This window comes from Sceloporus occidentalis, unplaced genomic scaffold, assembly GCF_023333645.1.
Source record: "Sceloporus occidentalis isolate IW3139 unplaced genomic scaffold, rSceOcc1.0.p SCAF_67, whole genome shotgun sequence".
NCBI lineage: Eukaryota > Metazoa > Chordata > Lepidosauria > Squamata > Phrynosomatidae > Sceloporus > Sceloporus occidentalis.
Genome location: NW_028317047.1, coordinates 4,277,621 through 4,294,104, shown reverse-complemented (window position 1 = coordinate 4,294,104; position 16,484 = coordinate 4,277,621). Strand labels below are relative to the sequence as shown.

The 16,484-nt window shown below is 40.8% G+C and overlaps 1 pseudogene; it reads left to right on the top strand.

Moving 5' to 3' along the window:
• LOC149286667 (neuropeptide S receptor-like) overlaps window positions 1–5,452 on the top strand; it is an 85,087-nt pseudogene extending 79,635 nt beyond the window's left edge.
• The last annotated feature ends 11,032 nt before the right edge of the window (window positions 5,453–16,484 follow it).

The window sequence follows — 16,484 nt, the reverse complement described above, 5'->3', positions numbered from 1 at the left end:
CTAACCGCAAATTCATGGAACTGTGAGGCGGCTAGGAACCACGGCGATGCCCACTGACAATTGGAACAGCGTCGCTACGGACGCCCTTTGCCCCACCACGTCGCTCATTTGAGGGTACATTAAGCTTGTGGTGGTTACAGAGAGGGAGCTTGTTCGGGAACCCTGGTTTTATTACCAATCTCTAGGACCAGGGTTTACCCAGCAGTGGCTATGGAATTTAGGCCCAGCTACTTCACAGACTATTCCCAGGGATGTTTCTGACGCTGTGGCTCAGGGTCCCGACGTCGGATCACGGCGCTTTTTGAATCATAACATCTTCAGACCCTGAGCTCTCCAATGGTAAACCGGGATTGATGCCGCTCTCTTGGGACCACCCAGAAATAGTGACTCTTTGTCGGGTGAGCACTGCTGGCCATAGTCTGGCTGTCTGGTGGATGATGGGATTATACCTTTAATCCTATCATGTTTGCTGTATATACAATATATCTGTGCTGTCCTCAATAAAGAGAGTTCTGTTTTACCCCTTCACTTAGTCTCGGCTAGTGCTTGGGGGAATATGAAGGGTTAATCCCTTGAGCAATTAAGCTTTCATCAGCTTTCATCAGAAGATCTCTAAGGCAGAGCTACTCAGTCCGAGTACGGGTCTTCGTTATACACATATATATATATGTGTATATATATATATATATATATATATATATATATATGTGTGTGTGTATATATATATATATTTATATATCTCACATACACACTGATTCACATATACTACTATATATTAATTATTAGTAAACTATGTTGATTTCAGATTTAATAATAGAAATACAATCATAACAGACATGAGTAGATTCAGATAATTAACTCCTCTATTAGCAGACATTACACACACAGTCAAACAAACAGACAAACACAGTCACAAACAGACACACACAGTCACAAGCATACAGTCAAACACACATACCTTGTTCTGGCTGACACCAGGAACACCTATTAAGAGAAGCATCTGAACTCTTAGGCAATTAGGAGAGTTGAGTCTCTCCTGATTGGCTGAGACCTCCTTCACGCAGACTTCTCATTCTGGGACAATGCATTCTCCTGGATTGAGGCTGCCTGGGACTTAAATTCCCATTGCCCGGGCATCCAGGACATGTGGTCACCCTAGGCACGCTATTTCAAAACCACTTTTGGAAGGTGTGCATTTTTCAAATTGGAATTTTGATATGTTGAAAATTCTGCCCACGTCCTTTTGGGATATCTTTGAACCCAGCGAATTCTCAATTCATTGGAATTTCAAATACTGGTATTTTAACTTTATCCATGCCCACACACACATTTTACCACAAGCCTTTGTTACAGTTTGCCGTAGTATTTTCTTGTGTGTTTTTTTCACATACATTTTACTTCAGGTATGAATTTACCACTCCTGGTATATGTCCCTGTCAAACAACACCTCAATATCTGTTCAGTAACATATCATGAGTACAGTGATACCATCCATGCATGGGTTTGTTGGGCTATGTGGGAGGTAAAAAGCCATCTTTGTGAAGTGTGCATTTTTTGGAATTTGGACATCTGGTAAGCCTGTGACCGTGTCCTATATTTGGGACATTTTTGAAGCCGGCCAATTCAATTTAACCCATCAAACTAGACACCCCATGGGCATTTAAAATGCCAATATTTTAACTCTTTCCATGCAACAATTTTTGTGAAGACATAGAACTAATTTTAGGACTTGCTCACAAAAAACTACCTCTGCATACACCTTCTGTAAACTCATTGATGTGCCAGTTGGCACCGCCATCTTGTGAGTGTCAGCAATGCCATTTACTGATGGCGCTTGTATGTGATTGCTCTGAAGAGCAACTACAAGGAGATTGGGGTGGAGGGTTGTGTTGATGAATGCCTCGATTTCGAATAATCGAAAAATATTAGATGGTATGAAAGGAAGATAACTACTTTTATTAATCACATTGTTGTTAGTAAGCTGGGCTCCATTGACTTGCATGGGTGGATGCAGAGTTTTCAGGAGGGTTTGAAGAGATCCTCTAGGAAACATGTTAATATTTAAAAGGGCATCGCCATCTTGCAAAATCTCTCGTCGTGTGTCCTGTGGTGGATTTTCAGTGTCACTATCAAGGCATTTCAGCAATACAATTTAAGCTTGGGAGGCGATCGTTGCTCGCCTCCTAAGCTCTTTTAAATCAGGTTCCATCTCCATATTATATATGCCAGACATTGATGTCCGGGGAGGGGCTACAAGGCCCCGCTTCTGATTGAGGTGTTGCTGAATGCCTCCACATTGTGCTTTCTATACCCGTTTAAAGTCATGACATGCCTGGCACATTCCCAGAAACATCAATTGTTGTCAAGGGGTTAATAAATGATTTTTTTTGTGTGTGTTGGCCAAAAACTAGAGGTTAAAATAATTTATTCTCACTGATGATACACATCCATTTATTTGATATTTTCTCTTGAAGAAGCCAGCGAACTACTGGCGAAACGCGTAGAGAGAGTTTCCTTACCACTACAACAACGAATTTGGGACTGATTTCTGGTTTACACTGCGTGTTTGCACACTCTTTCATTTATAGTTGTGACTCGTCCAACTGTAAGTGTATCCAGCAGGGGCATACCTAGAGTATTTGGCACCCGGGGCGGATCCTGTAAGTGCCCCCCCCAAATGTAAAGACATCTACAAAATTATGTTGGCAAGAATATTTATTGCACCAATTTGTAAACTGTATGTCAACTGTAAACAACAAGAAATCTGAAAAAATAAATTAATAACACATACACATATAAATAACATTTACTGAACATATAATAGTGCCTTCTTTAATAACCCTCCAAAAAAACCAGCGTCCACATTGCCCACATAGAACCTGACCAGCACCCAAATTACACACACATAGGACGTGCCATCTTTGCCCCCAAACAGCCCAGCATGAGTCAGCATTGTTCCCAAACAGCCGAGTGTACGCCATCTTTGTCCCATAAACACGCTACCTGTGCCATCTTTGTCCCATAAACACCCTGCCTGTGCCATTTTGTCCCATAAACACCCTACCATCTTTGCCTTTTTGACAAATCAACTATACACCTGTGATTAACACAAACACTTTTACAGTCACTCACTAATTCACTTTCATTCACACAACAATTTATTCTTTCACACAAATTATTTACACATATTCACTGATGCATTCTCACAAATTCATTAATTCTCTCACTCATTCACACAATTCATCCACACATTAATCCATTCATTTTCGCTCTCTCATTCTGACTCTTTATTTCAAAATTCTTGCTACCCTCCTTTCTCCCTATCTACCCATTCTCACCCCCTTCTCCCTATCTACCCCCTATCCCCCTGTCTCACTCCCTTCTCCCTATCTACCCCCTCCTAACTATCTACCCTCTCCCCCCTTTGAAGTTCACTTACCTTTCAGGAGTCCTGCGGTGGGGGTGCAAGGCCTCTGTCTCCCAGCTCTGCCACTGTATGGAACAGCATAGAGTGATGGGAGGTATGATGTACTTTAGAGCATAATTATATAATGAAAAAGACATTGGAAATGGTACAGCATAACACCCATCACTCTCACACATTTACCAATCCACACTTACCAATCCACATTTACCAATCCACACTTACCATTCCACAGATTCCACACATACCAATCCACACATACCAATCCACAGATTCCACACATACCAATCCACAGATTCCACACATACCAATCCACATTTACCAATCCACAGATTCCACACATACCAATCCACAGATTCCACACATACCAATCCACACTTACCAATCCACAGATTCCACACATACCAATCCACACATAACAATCCACAGATTCCACACATACCAATCTCACTGTAACTCTCACTGAATGATTTCCGGTTCCACCGGCTTAAAATCACTCAAGGGAGCCGGAGGTCTGTTAAAGACCTCCGATACCGCTCCCTTGCGAGCCTTCCCCTCCAGCGGCGGAAATTACTGTCCGTCTCTGGAGGGGTGCCGGGTGCCGGCAAGTTGGCACCCCCCTGATGAGCGGCACCCGGTGCGGACCGCCCCCCGCTAGGTACGCTACTGGTATCCAGACCTCCCTATTCTTGTTCTGTGATGATATTGCACCATTTTTTGGTCTCCTTGTTTTTATAGATTTTAGAAGAGATTAAAATTCTGCTGATACTCTACCGAACCTTTGATGAGCTTGCTTTACTCAACGTGTTTTGAGTGGATCTTACACGCCCTTTTTTTATTTTCCAATTGTGTGTTCATACTGCACCATTATTGTTGTTTCTTTTCTCCCCATTTATATGCGCTCCATGGTTGTCTTATTGTGTTGTTAACATCCTGAGGAAGGGTGTTGTTGGAAGCTGCTATTTGGGGAGTATTTATTATTATTTATTACATCACATTTATATTTCCACACGTGGAATTTGGGTTGCTTTTCTTCTAAAATAATTTAGGAAAAGATCTTTGATGCAGTCCCTGTAAGTAGTATATATAAATTATATACATACACAACAGTAGTACACTACAGCTTCTCCAATTCACCCCACACCAGTAAATGTTAGGCATTAAAATAAACTATTGCTACTTTATTAATAAACTTGCAGTATTGTATATGAGCAATGAGCATCAATCTCAGCCCCTGCTGACTGTCACACTCCAACTCTCATCAATCTGTAACTGACAAGTTAAAATGGCATCAGCACATTTATATCTCTAATGCTTGTCCTTTCCCCTTGTAAATGCTGATTGGCCAGAGTGGAAAAGAAAGGTAAAACTCCCACAGGTTGTTGGACCCATCAGCCATATCCATAGCCATCACTGAGACCAGCTCTAGTTTTTGTTATATATATATATATATATATATATATATATACTCTACTACAAGCAGTCCCTTCCCACTTTACCTCATCAAGGAGCATCAAAATGTGGCAACAAATGGGCAAATCCTAAGGGAATTTCAGCACTTTTGCAGATGTTGTAGAATCAGAAGTTGTACAGGGCAGGTTCCGGGCCTGGACCGGCCATCTCGCAAACCAGGTAAAGCCTGGTGGCCGATAGCACCCTTATGTATCTTTACTCCTGCTCCCACATGTACATCATTTAGCAGCCATGGGCAGACCCGGCAGGAAACACCTTTACTAATGTATGCGTACGCATTGTAATTCAAAGTCCAAAATGTTCTATATGAATGCCCATAATTTACCTTTATTATACTGTAAAGTATAAAGCAATTATTACATCTGTCAGTTCTATTTAAATAAAGATACACAAAACATGCACACAGACAGTGGATGGTCAGACAGGTACATATAAAAATTTTTGTTTTTGTGTTTTCCCCACAGAGAAAGACGTTCCAGAAACTTTGGAGGCACCCTCAGAGACAAAACCGAAGGGGTAGAAATGCAAATTGTATCTAGACCTGAATACATCTAATTTATATGGTCTTCTTAAAAGCAATTTAATAACCGCATTGGAACGGTACACACAAAGATGTTTATTTTGCATGATGTCTATCTTGTAGCCACTGCTACACTAAATACACTATTTGGACAAAAGTATTGGGGCACCAACGGGGACTTTGATGACATTGCATTGTAAATACATAGACACTAATATGTAGTTAGTCCCTCTTTGCAGCTGTAACAGCTTCCAGGTCCATACTCTGACTTCAACACCATCGAACACCTTTGGGATGAACTGAAACAGAGATTGCGAGCCAGGCCTTCTCATCCAACATTAGAGCCTGACCTCACAAATTCTGTACTGAATGAAAGGGCAAAAACTCCCCAAAAAACACCAAAATCTTGTGGAAAGCTTTCCCAGAAGAGTGGAAGCTTTTAAAGCTGAGAAAAGGGGTACAACATCATATTCATTTCTGTGTATTTAGAATGTGATTTCATCAATGTCCCTGTTGGTGTAATGGTCAGGTGTCCTAATACTTTTGTCCGTTCAGTGTATGCTTCGTACATGCCAATAATTTCCTACATATATTTAAAATATTTTAAAAATAATATTCAAATTTTTAAAAGTATGTATGGTTTACTTTTGAGGTGCTGTTCCACTTAGACAGAACACTAATTATTAATTTAAGAGTTATTTCTGGGAAAGGAATATTACAGTACAAGCAATGATGTTGCTCATGTTTTTCTAGTAATGAAAGTGTTCAAATCCTTTGTGGAGTATGTGGAACAGCAACTTTAACTGGTGTAGCAAATTGAAATGTCTATAGCCATAGAAGCCTTAATTTATGTGTGCTTGTTTGTGATGGGCAGTATGATTTATATGAACCCAAGCATGTCATTGCTTATATATTATACATTAGTTTGATATTTGATTTGTGTTTTTAATTCTGCCACATTTCAAATGTACCTATATGAACCTGGATGTAAATATATCAAATTCTGTCTGTGCATATCTGTAAAAAAAATTTGATTGTTAGTGTAAAGCATAGCTCTGAAGAATACTATGTGTGTTTCAGGGATGATACGATGGCAAAGTGGGGCAAAGCGCTATTTTATTTTATTGGTTGATATAAATAAATAATTGGATATACTATTGTTGTCATGCCTTTTTCTTATCCACATTTATACATTTGAATATAACACAAAAAGGCTAAAGTTTCAGCATCTATATAAATGATGAGTTGGGAATTGTTTCTTTTTTAAAAGCAATATGTACAGGGTACAGTTTTGTGCTCATATGCCCATTGTAGACACTTTTGGCAGTGGACAGCAGTCAGCATGGGCACCCTGACTAGTCTGCACCTACGCAGCCACATAAGGAAAAACAAACTGCAATTCATTGTATGTTCTGACACCTTTCTATCAAAACCAGCAATAACGTTTTCAGAAATTTGAGCTACACTAGCTCGTCTGTTGGATTTGACCACCCTTCGTCCACACCCACGTGCATCAATGAGCCTTGGACCACTTTTGATACATACCACCACCTTGTTTGACGGTTAGACTCAGTCCTGTGTAGAAGTAGTCAGAGGAGAGCACAGAACAGGCAGGTAATGATTATGGTAATTAAAAAAATAGTTGGTGGGAGTTGGGTGATAATGGATGTGGACCCATATTCAAAGGGGTGGCTGGTTCTTTGAGGGCATCAGTTACAATGACATGATAGAAAGGGGGGCTGACTGGGGCATCACATAGATACTAAAGACAGCACTGGCTGGGTGCATTAATACACAAGGGGAGGTGGCTGGGGGCCATCGTATAAATCAATACTAAAGGGGGGGGCGGTGGTATAAATACACAATGTGGGGCTGGCTGGGGACATAAATACACAATGTGTGTCTGGCTCGAGGGCACAAATACATGTGGGGGCAATACACAAGGTGGAAACGGGCAAGGAGCATCACATAAATTGATACTAAAGAGTGGGGCTGGCTGGGGACATAAATACACATAGGGCTGGCTGGGGGAGATATATCAAGGGGTGGGGGCATCACATTAATCAATACTAAAGGTGGGGACTGGTGCATTAATAAACAAGGGGACAAAAACACAAAAGGGGGGTTGATGACAAATACATTTTTATGGTTGCAATAATACTCGTCCGGAAGTGTATGTCGGTGTTGAGGAGCCTGTCCTGATATATGTATTTGGATGTACATGTGATAGAGCTTGTCTTGGTGTGTGTTTAGATGTAGGTGTGGCAGAGCCTGTCCTGGTGTGTGTGTTTGGGTGTCAGTGTGGCAGAGCCTGTCCAGGTGGGTGTGACAAAGCCTGTCCTGGTATGTGTGTATGTGACTGTGGCAGAGCCTGTCCTGTTGTGTGTGTTAGTGGGTCTCGGTGTGACAGAGTCTGTCCTGGTGTGTGTAGGTGTCGGTGTGGCAGACCCTATGCGGGTGTGTGTCCTGGTTTGTGTTCTGGTGTCGGTGTGGCAGAGCCTATCCTGGTGTGTGTGTGTGTGTGGATATGGCAGAGCCTGTCCTGGTGTGTGCGGCAGAGCCTGTCCTGGTGTATGTGTGTGGGTATGGCAGAGCATGTCCTGATTATAGACCACTTCATCTGACAAATCTTCCTATTCCCAAAAAAGGATATTGTGTTATTTACTCTATTTCAATATGTGGATTTTATTAAAATTATTCATAGTAAATTCTGGCTTCAGGCTTCCCATGTATAAATGACTTATTTCAGGGCCGGCCCCAGCCATTGTGCTGCCTGTGGTGAAGTGTGAAATGCTGTGAAGTAAGAATTTACATGCAACAGCACCTTGTCTATATGCAAAATTATATAAAATACAATTACGGGGGGAAACGAAAGGTGAATATTATGTCCAGGCTCAGGAATTAACCCAACTCAATAAAATAGAAATAATATAATAATAACATATTCTTTTCAAAGCGTGAGAGCTCACCCACAGAGATCACAGATCAAATATCTGTCACTGCTGGCCGCCGCTGTAATTGGTCTCAGCTCAAGGATCTACTCTGAGCGCTGACGTGACCCCTGACATCACCGCGCTCTTCAGAAACTCATGCCCACGCTGCCACTCGAGAGCTGACCTCCAATTACAGAGCAGAAGACGCTCTGCGCAGGGCAGCGTGCATTAGCTCCACAAACCCAGGGGTGTACCTAGAGTATTTGGCACCTGGGGCAGATCCTGTATGTGGCACCCCACACACACAACACACTTTCCTCCAACACTGAGGGTTGTGTCCCACAATTTGAACGTTTTCTCTCCCTGAACAAATGTTGTCTTGCGATCTGGCATTACCTTAAAGCGAAGATGGATAGTGTCCTACTCCGGGGGTCCACACTTCTGAAAATCCAGTATCCACAAGTTCTGGGATCACAGGTACCACACACATTTCAACTCTGCTTCACCCAACAAGCATAAAGTGGTCTCCATTCAAATACACAACTGGCTACAATTTCAGACACTTAAAACATTATCTCACTCTGAGGGTAGATACCTTAGACTGGATGGCCTGATCCAAGACCAGCCAATATCTATAATCAATGTCTACACACATATTTTTACAGAGGTTATTATTTATTATACTGCCCTTACACACGAACTCCCATACACACAAATACACTGCCCATATACACACATATACACTGCTCTTATACATGCCTGCCCAAGCACACAGATACACTTCCCATTTACACGCCTGTCCATACACACACATACTGGCTCGTAGCTTAGAGCACCCCTTTCTTCCCATCATCTACCCTCCTTTTTCCTCATCATCCAATCTATTTCTTCCCATCAGATACCCTCTTCCTCACTGTCCTCACCTCTTACCTTTCTCTTCTTCCTTCCTACCTTCTCTTCCTCTCCTCCTTATTTCTTGTGCCGGGTGCAGGTGGTCTGTGACTTTAGGCCTCCCCTTTGCCGCTCCCTGGCAGTATGCACAATGATTGATGCTGAGAACCGGGATATGACATCATGTCCTTAGGCTAAAAAGAAAAAGTAAAGATAGAAAGGAGGGATAAAGAGAAAGAGGAGGAGAGCTAATGAGAAGGTGGATTGAAGAGAAGGCTGAGCACTAAAGAAAACAAAGAGAGCTAAAGACAAAGAAGAGATAAAGAGAAAGGGGAGAGATAATGAGAAAGAGGATGTGAGATAAAGAGAAATGGGAGAGTAAAGGGCAGTAATGAGAACTGATGGGCAGAAAAGGGAGAGCTATTGACATAGGGTAGAAATTATAAGAAAGTGGAGGGAGGGTATGTTTGCGTTTTGAAAGTGTTTTTATGTTAGACCAAGCAAGTGTGTGTATGCAAGGTCAAGTATACGCCAGGATGTGTATGTGTAGGGGAAAGCCTGTATATGTATATGTTTATGTGCAGGCGTTTGTAAGGGTAGTGTATGTGTATTCTGACAGTCTATCCATTACTGTTACTGATAGACCACTGTGGGTACAATCTGGGTGCTGGGTAAGTCATGTGTGTGCAATGTGGGCAAGTCCTGTGTCTGTGTGTGATGTGTGCTAGGACAAGGAGTTTTGGTGCAATCTGGTCAAATTTATTTGATTAAACAATTAACTGAGCAACTGGAATTACCTTTTGAAGGCAGTGATTTACTGCACTTATGGACCCATGCCTGTATACAAAGCCCATATGTTTTATTGTATTACATAATTAAGTGAAGGGATTCTCTTCCCAGTCTAGTATTCCTTATGATGCCAGGCGCTCCAACACGTAGGATCCCTGTTGCAGGGGATATCAGAGGCTCAGTTTGTACCCCACGACACATCATTACCAGAAGGAAGGTACAGACAGGCAAAATGGAACACACAGCAGGTTGAATCTTAATAAGAAATTGTCTGTATTGAAGAAGCTGGCAAGACAGACAAGTACAGGCTGTAGATACTACCAAACAAGTACACAGACACAATGGCAGATATAGCCCCCTAGTTGGGCATAAGTACTAGGATGCTGTAAAGAAAAGGATATCTAAGCATGTATGGTGTCATAATACTCCACCAGTATTTATGGTAAAAAGAACATGTAGAAAAAAACAGACACTGAGCATATATAATTCAGTGTATGAGTACTGGGAGTAACTTAATTAAGGATTGCTAAAGGCAATTCCTACTAGGGCTGCAACTAACGATTATTTTCATTTTTCCTATTAATTGGATAAAAAAAATAAATGTAAATTTTTCATTTATTTAAAATAATTTAATAAACAGGATGTTTATCGGCAGAATAAAAAAAAAACTTTGATAAAAATGCATTCCTTGTTTTTATTTCCCAACCTGCCCCCCCCCAGTTATGCCCATTTAAGCCCAGGTTTGTCACACTGCCTCCCACATATGCCTTATATACCCTATATGCCTTATACCCCAGTATGCCTTATACCCCCAGATATGCCACTCCGTCCTCCCCAAATATGCCTTATACCCCAGACTCGTTCCCAGGACACAGACACAATACTTTTATAAATAAATACAGGATAAATCTTCACTTCCCCCAGGATTTAGATTCCCCATAGTTTGCCCCCCTTTACCTCTAACTGCACCATAAGTAAACCTTATAAAATTAATTAAATTAACTCTCAGCCCTCAGCATTAAATTGACCCGAAAGACCCCATTAACAATAACTGCCCCTAAATTAACCCTAAACACCCCATTAACCATAACTGCCCCTAAATTAACCCTAAACACCCCATCAACCAGAACTGCCCCTAAATAAACCCTAAACACTCCATTAACCATAACTGCCCCTAAATTAAGCCTAAACACCCCATTAACCATAAATGCCCCTAAATTAACCCTAAACACCTGATCAACCAAAACTGCCCCTAAATTAATCCTAAACACACTATTAACTATAACTGACCCTAAATTAACCCTAAACACTCCCATTAACCATAACCAGGGGCGTACCTAGAGTATTTGGCACCTGGGGCGGATCCTGTATGTGGCACCCCCCCCACACTTTAAAACTGCATAGCTTCTACCGTTATATACCGGCGCAGACACTGAAGGTGGTACAGCATAACACTTACTGTTATTATATACTGAGGCAGACATTGACAGTGGTACAGCATAACACTTATCACTATATACTGAGGCAGAAATTGCGAGCATTGCTGTCCGTCTCTGGAGGGGTGCCGGGTGCCGGCAAATTGGCACCCCCCTGATGAGCGGCACCCGGTGCGGACCGCCCCCCCCCCCCCGCTAGGTACGCTACTGACCATAACTGCTCCTAAATTAACCCCCACCTCCCTTAACTTTCAGCAGATGAGTGTCTCAGCCGTGTGGAGTATAATGAAAGGGGCGTGGCCAATCTGCCCCTGACTGCAGGGAGGGACTGTAAGTAGTAACTGCTTTGAGTCCCACTGAATGAAACGGATTATAAAACAAATTATAAAATCTCTAATTTTATAACCAATAAAAATCGATTCAACTAATCGATAAGGAAATTCGTTGGCAATGATTTTCATTATCAATTTTATCGATTAGTTGTTGCAGCCCTAATTCCTACAAGCTAGTAATAGATATAGAGAAAAAAAAAAATATATATATATATAATTATATCTATAGATGGCTAACAATAATTAGATCAGATAGCAAACAATAATCTGATGCACCTTGAGACTGGCGCAGGGAAGTGCCGGTATTTGACACTTTTAGCCACCTGAACCACATTCTCCACGATATAGGCAGATTTGGTTCGGTATTTTTCATTTAGTTTTTTTGTGCACTGATGAGTTTGTTTTATATATATATGATTCTATCGAAGCATATAGCAGCGTCTCATTAACATTGTGGCCACTTTGCAGCCTGCTCCATTGGGGATTTGTTGGTGTGTGTTTTTTTATTTTTGCATGCAACAATGATTTTTTTTGTATATGCTACATAAACAATATCTGTTCATATGGATGATGGATCGTAACATATATACATATATATTGTGTTCAATTTATATATTGTATACAGTTGTATACAGTGACTCTTCCACCCACCATTCACATTTCTATTTGTTAGTTTTATTTGACTGTTTTTTGGACTACTAGCTGCTCATATTTTCTTCTTATTGATTTTTATTTCATTTTTTTCGATACATGTTTTTAGGTATTTCTCCTTGTGAGATTACCAGTACATGACCACTGTATATTAATATGATTTAAATCACTGTTTTTTGCATTTTAAAACACCTTTATAAGTCTATCACACTGGTCATATTTTGTGCAGTACATCCTTTTATGAGATACAAACTATACATATATATATATATATATATATATACATATATATACACACACACACACACACATTTTCTCTATATCTATTACTAACTCGTAGGAATTGCCTTTAGCAATCCTTAACCCCTTCAATCCCAGGGGTTTTTGGTACCTCAAGTCCCAGAGCAATTTTACCATTTTTGCGCTATGTCGGTTCAGCGATTATTCTCTTTTCCTGTGAATAGTGTACCCATGTAAACTATATATTGTTTTTTCAAGGAGAGAGAGAGCTTTCTTTTGATACCATAGTTGGATGATTAGCTGAAAATTTTGAATGAGAAATGTAGTAAAAACTAGCGAAAATTAAAAAAAACCCCACCTAATTCTTTTAAAATTTTCCCTCTGAATCCTCACAAAATTAGGTAAAGTGATGGAAAATCCCCTCCAAATTTATCAATTCAGGTGTCCTGATTTCAGAAATACCTAATTTATATAGATTTTCCATACTTTCCCAGCACCAGGGAACATACTATAAGGGTTACATTTTTTGTAGAATTTTTATGCTTATGGCTTAACGGGTTGGGGGGTTGTGAACGGGGGCAGGAGGGTTATACTGGGTAGATGTTATGCTAGGGCAATGGGATGTAAGGTTTTTTAATTGTTTTATGATTATTATCTTTTTTATATATATTTTTTAATTTTATTTTTGTATTTTTTTTAAATTTTTATATATATATATATTTTTTTTTTTTTATGGTTAGAGGTCCTCTTAGGGACCTCCTGAACATGCCAGTGATGTCACAATGACATCACTTAGCTCACATTATTATTTTTTTATTATTATTTATATTATTATTTTAATGATTTTTTTATCATTATTTTTTAAATGAATAACGTTTTTTTTTTTTTCTGCTTCTCTGTTTCAGGACGGGAGGGGGGTGAGAGACATGGTTTCTCACTCCCCTCCCCGCGATCCCCCTGCACCGATCACAGCGTCTGTGCCTCATTGGAGGACAGGATATCCTATCCTCCGATGAACTTCCGGGTTACGTCAGCAGTGACGCAACCCGGAAGGGAATGCCCGATCGCGTGATCGGGCATTTTAAACTGCCCGATCGCGCTATCGGGCAGTTTGAAATGTAACAGCTTTCCGGCTTTCATGCCGGAAGCTGGCGATGCCGGCTTCTACTGTCAGGGGGGAGTCCAGGCTGTCAAAGGACTGCCTGATCTCCCGTGCAGCGGCAGGGATGTGTCCCTGACGCTGCAAGAAGGGCTGGACGTACCGGTACATCCATAGGGGATTCTTGGAATGCATTTTTTGGACGCACCTGTACGTCCATAGGGGATTGAAGGGGTTAATTGAATTACTCCCAGTACTCAAACACTGAAGTACCGTATTTGCTTTATTATAAAACGACCCTGATTATAAGACCCCCCAAATTTGAATATTAATTTAGAAAAATAAAGAAAAAAGCCAGAATATAAGATTACCCTATAAGAAAAAACTTTTATTAGTAAATATTAATTCACATGTAAACTACTTTTTCAGATTTAATGAAAACTATGATTGAGAAAAATGCATTTTTATTTCCTTTTATTTGCCAACCTGCCCAGTTGTGCACATCTCCCCCGTGGCTTGCTACTCTGCCCCCAGATATGCCTCATACCGCCCTATATGCCAATCTGCCCCCTGATATGCCTTATACCCCCAATATGCCCCCCGACTTACCGATGCATCCCTAGACTTGTCCCCCTTGCATCACTGCAGTGGATCTGGATCTTAGTCTTGTAGTCAGACCTCTAATTGACCTCAAAAGTAAGACAAGGGGTATTTTTCAGAGCATTTGCTCTGAAAAAAAACTTGTCTTATAATCGGGCAAATACGGTAGTCATGTACTCAGTGTCTGTTTTTTCTTTTTTTCTATAGCTTTACTCAATATGTATACAGATTAAGAAACACTACCATCTAGTGACCCATATTTGTAAATTCATATTTTATAGATATTTTACTAAGGGTTTTAAAAAAAAAAAAAAAATAGTTATATTGTGTAATGACATATCATAAAGACGCAAGAATCAAGAAAAGCTAGTCACAAATAAACCATGACTAAATACATACTTAGATCACTATAAAGTACATCCGAAAAACTCCTTCTAGATGTCTGACTGCATTTCCTGCTGTGAACATCAGCAATACATAGCTCTGTATCTGACTGGCATCTGCCAAATATACAGCCGGATAAAGAAAAATTTTATGTGCCCACCTAAAAAGTCATGATGTGCAAATGGCAGAGAATCAAACCAGGGCCAATGTCAGACCAAAAAGCACCATGGGCATGAATACTCTCTGGTACTGCCAGAGGCTTTACGAATGTACAGGGCCCCAAGATGTTTGATAGCGCCCCTACGTGGAAAATTGTTGGAGGTCAGGGATTGGGACAACTGTTTAAATGAAGAATATGCAAAACCCTACTATGCATTTGCAATAATGTATCATAATAATAAAACTGCAGCAATAGTTTCCCTAGACTTGAATTGAGCCAATGCATGTCCATGGAGCTACATTCAAGACTGCAGTGCCCTTTGAAGTCAATGGGGATGCAATATGGACGGATTTTAGAAGTTGCCATTGCTTTTACTATAGCCCCTTATGTGGGGGTGGGGTGAATGAAAGATCAGTCCTGGAGGAGAGACTAACAAGAGAAATCATGTCAAAATGTAATACCCTGGTGGACCGGGTTTGTTAAAGGAAGACAATCCAACGATATTGTCCGAAAGATTGTTGACCTAGTAGAATATGTCTTGGCCTTGGATGCGGAGAAGGCCTTTGATCGGGTTAATTGGACCTTTTTAGAACAGACCCTGCGGTCATACAGTATAGGCGAAGGATTTATTGGCGCAGTTATAGCCTTATACACTACACCCACCGCCATGGTAGCAGGTCAAGGCTTCAGATCAGAATGGTTTAGAATAAATAATGGGACAGGGTTGCCCCTTGGCACCCATATTATATATAGTCACTCTGTAGCCATTAGCGATTAGTATCAGGTCTAATGATGAAATTAAAGTAGGGCTGCAACTAACGATTATTTTCATAATCGATTAGTTGGCCGATTATTTTTTCGATTAATCGGAACAAAAATGAATGTAAATTTTTCATTTATTTAAAATAATTTAATAAAAAATGATGTTAAATACAAACAGCAGAATAATTTTTTTTTTTATAAAATGCATTTCTTGTCTTTATTTCCCAACCAGCACCCCCCAATTTATGCACATTTGAGCCCAGACATGCCACGCTGCCTCCCAGACATGCCACGCTGCCTCCCACATATGTCACTCCACGCTGCCTCCCACATATTCCACTCCACGCTGCCTCCCACATATGCCAATCCACCCCCACATATGCCACTGTGCCTGATACGCCTTATACCCCCTGATACACCACTCCATCCTCCCCAGACATGCTACACTGTCTCCCAGACATGCCACGCTGCCCTCCCCACATATGCCACTCCACTCTACCCCCAGATATGCCTTATACATCCTGATACACCACTCCGTCCTCGCCGGACATGCCACACTGCCCTCCCCACATTTGCCTTATATACCGTTTATGCCTTATACCCCCAGATATGTCTCTCTGTCCCCCCCAGATATCTCATAGTCCCCTCATAGAGTCACAAACCCGTTCACAGCACACTGACACAATACTTTTATAAATAAGTACTGGGTTAACTGCACTAGGGCTGCAACTAACGATTATTTTCATAATCGATTAGTTGGCCGATTATTTTTTCGATTAACCGATTAATC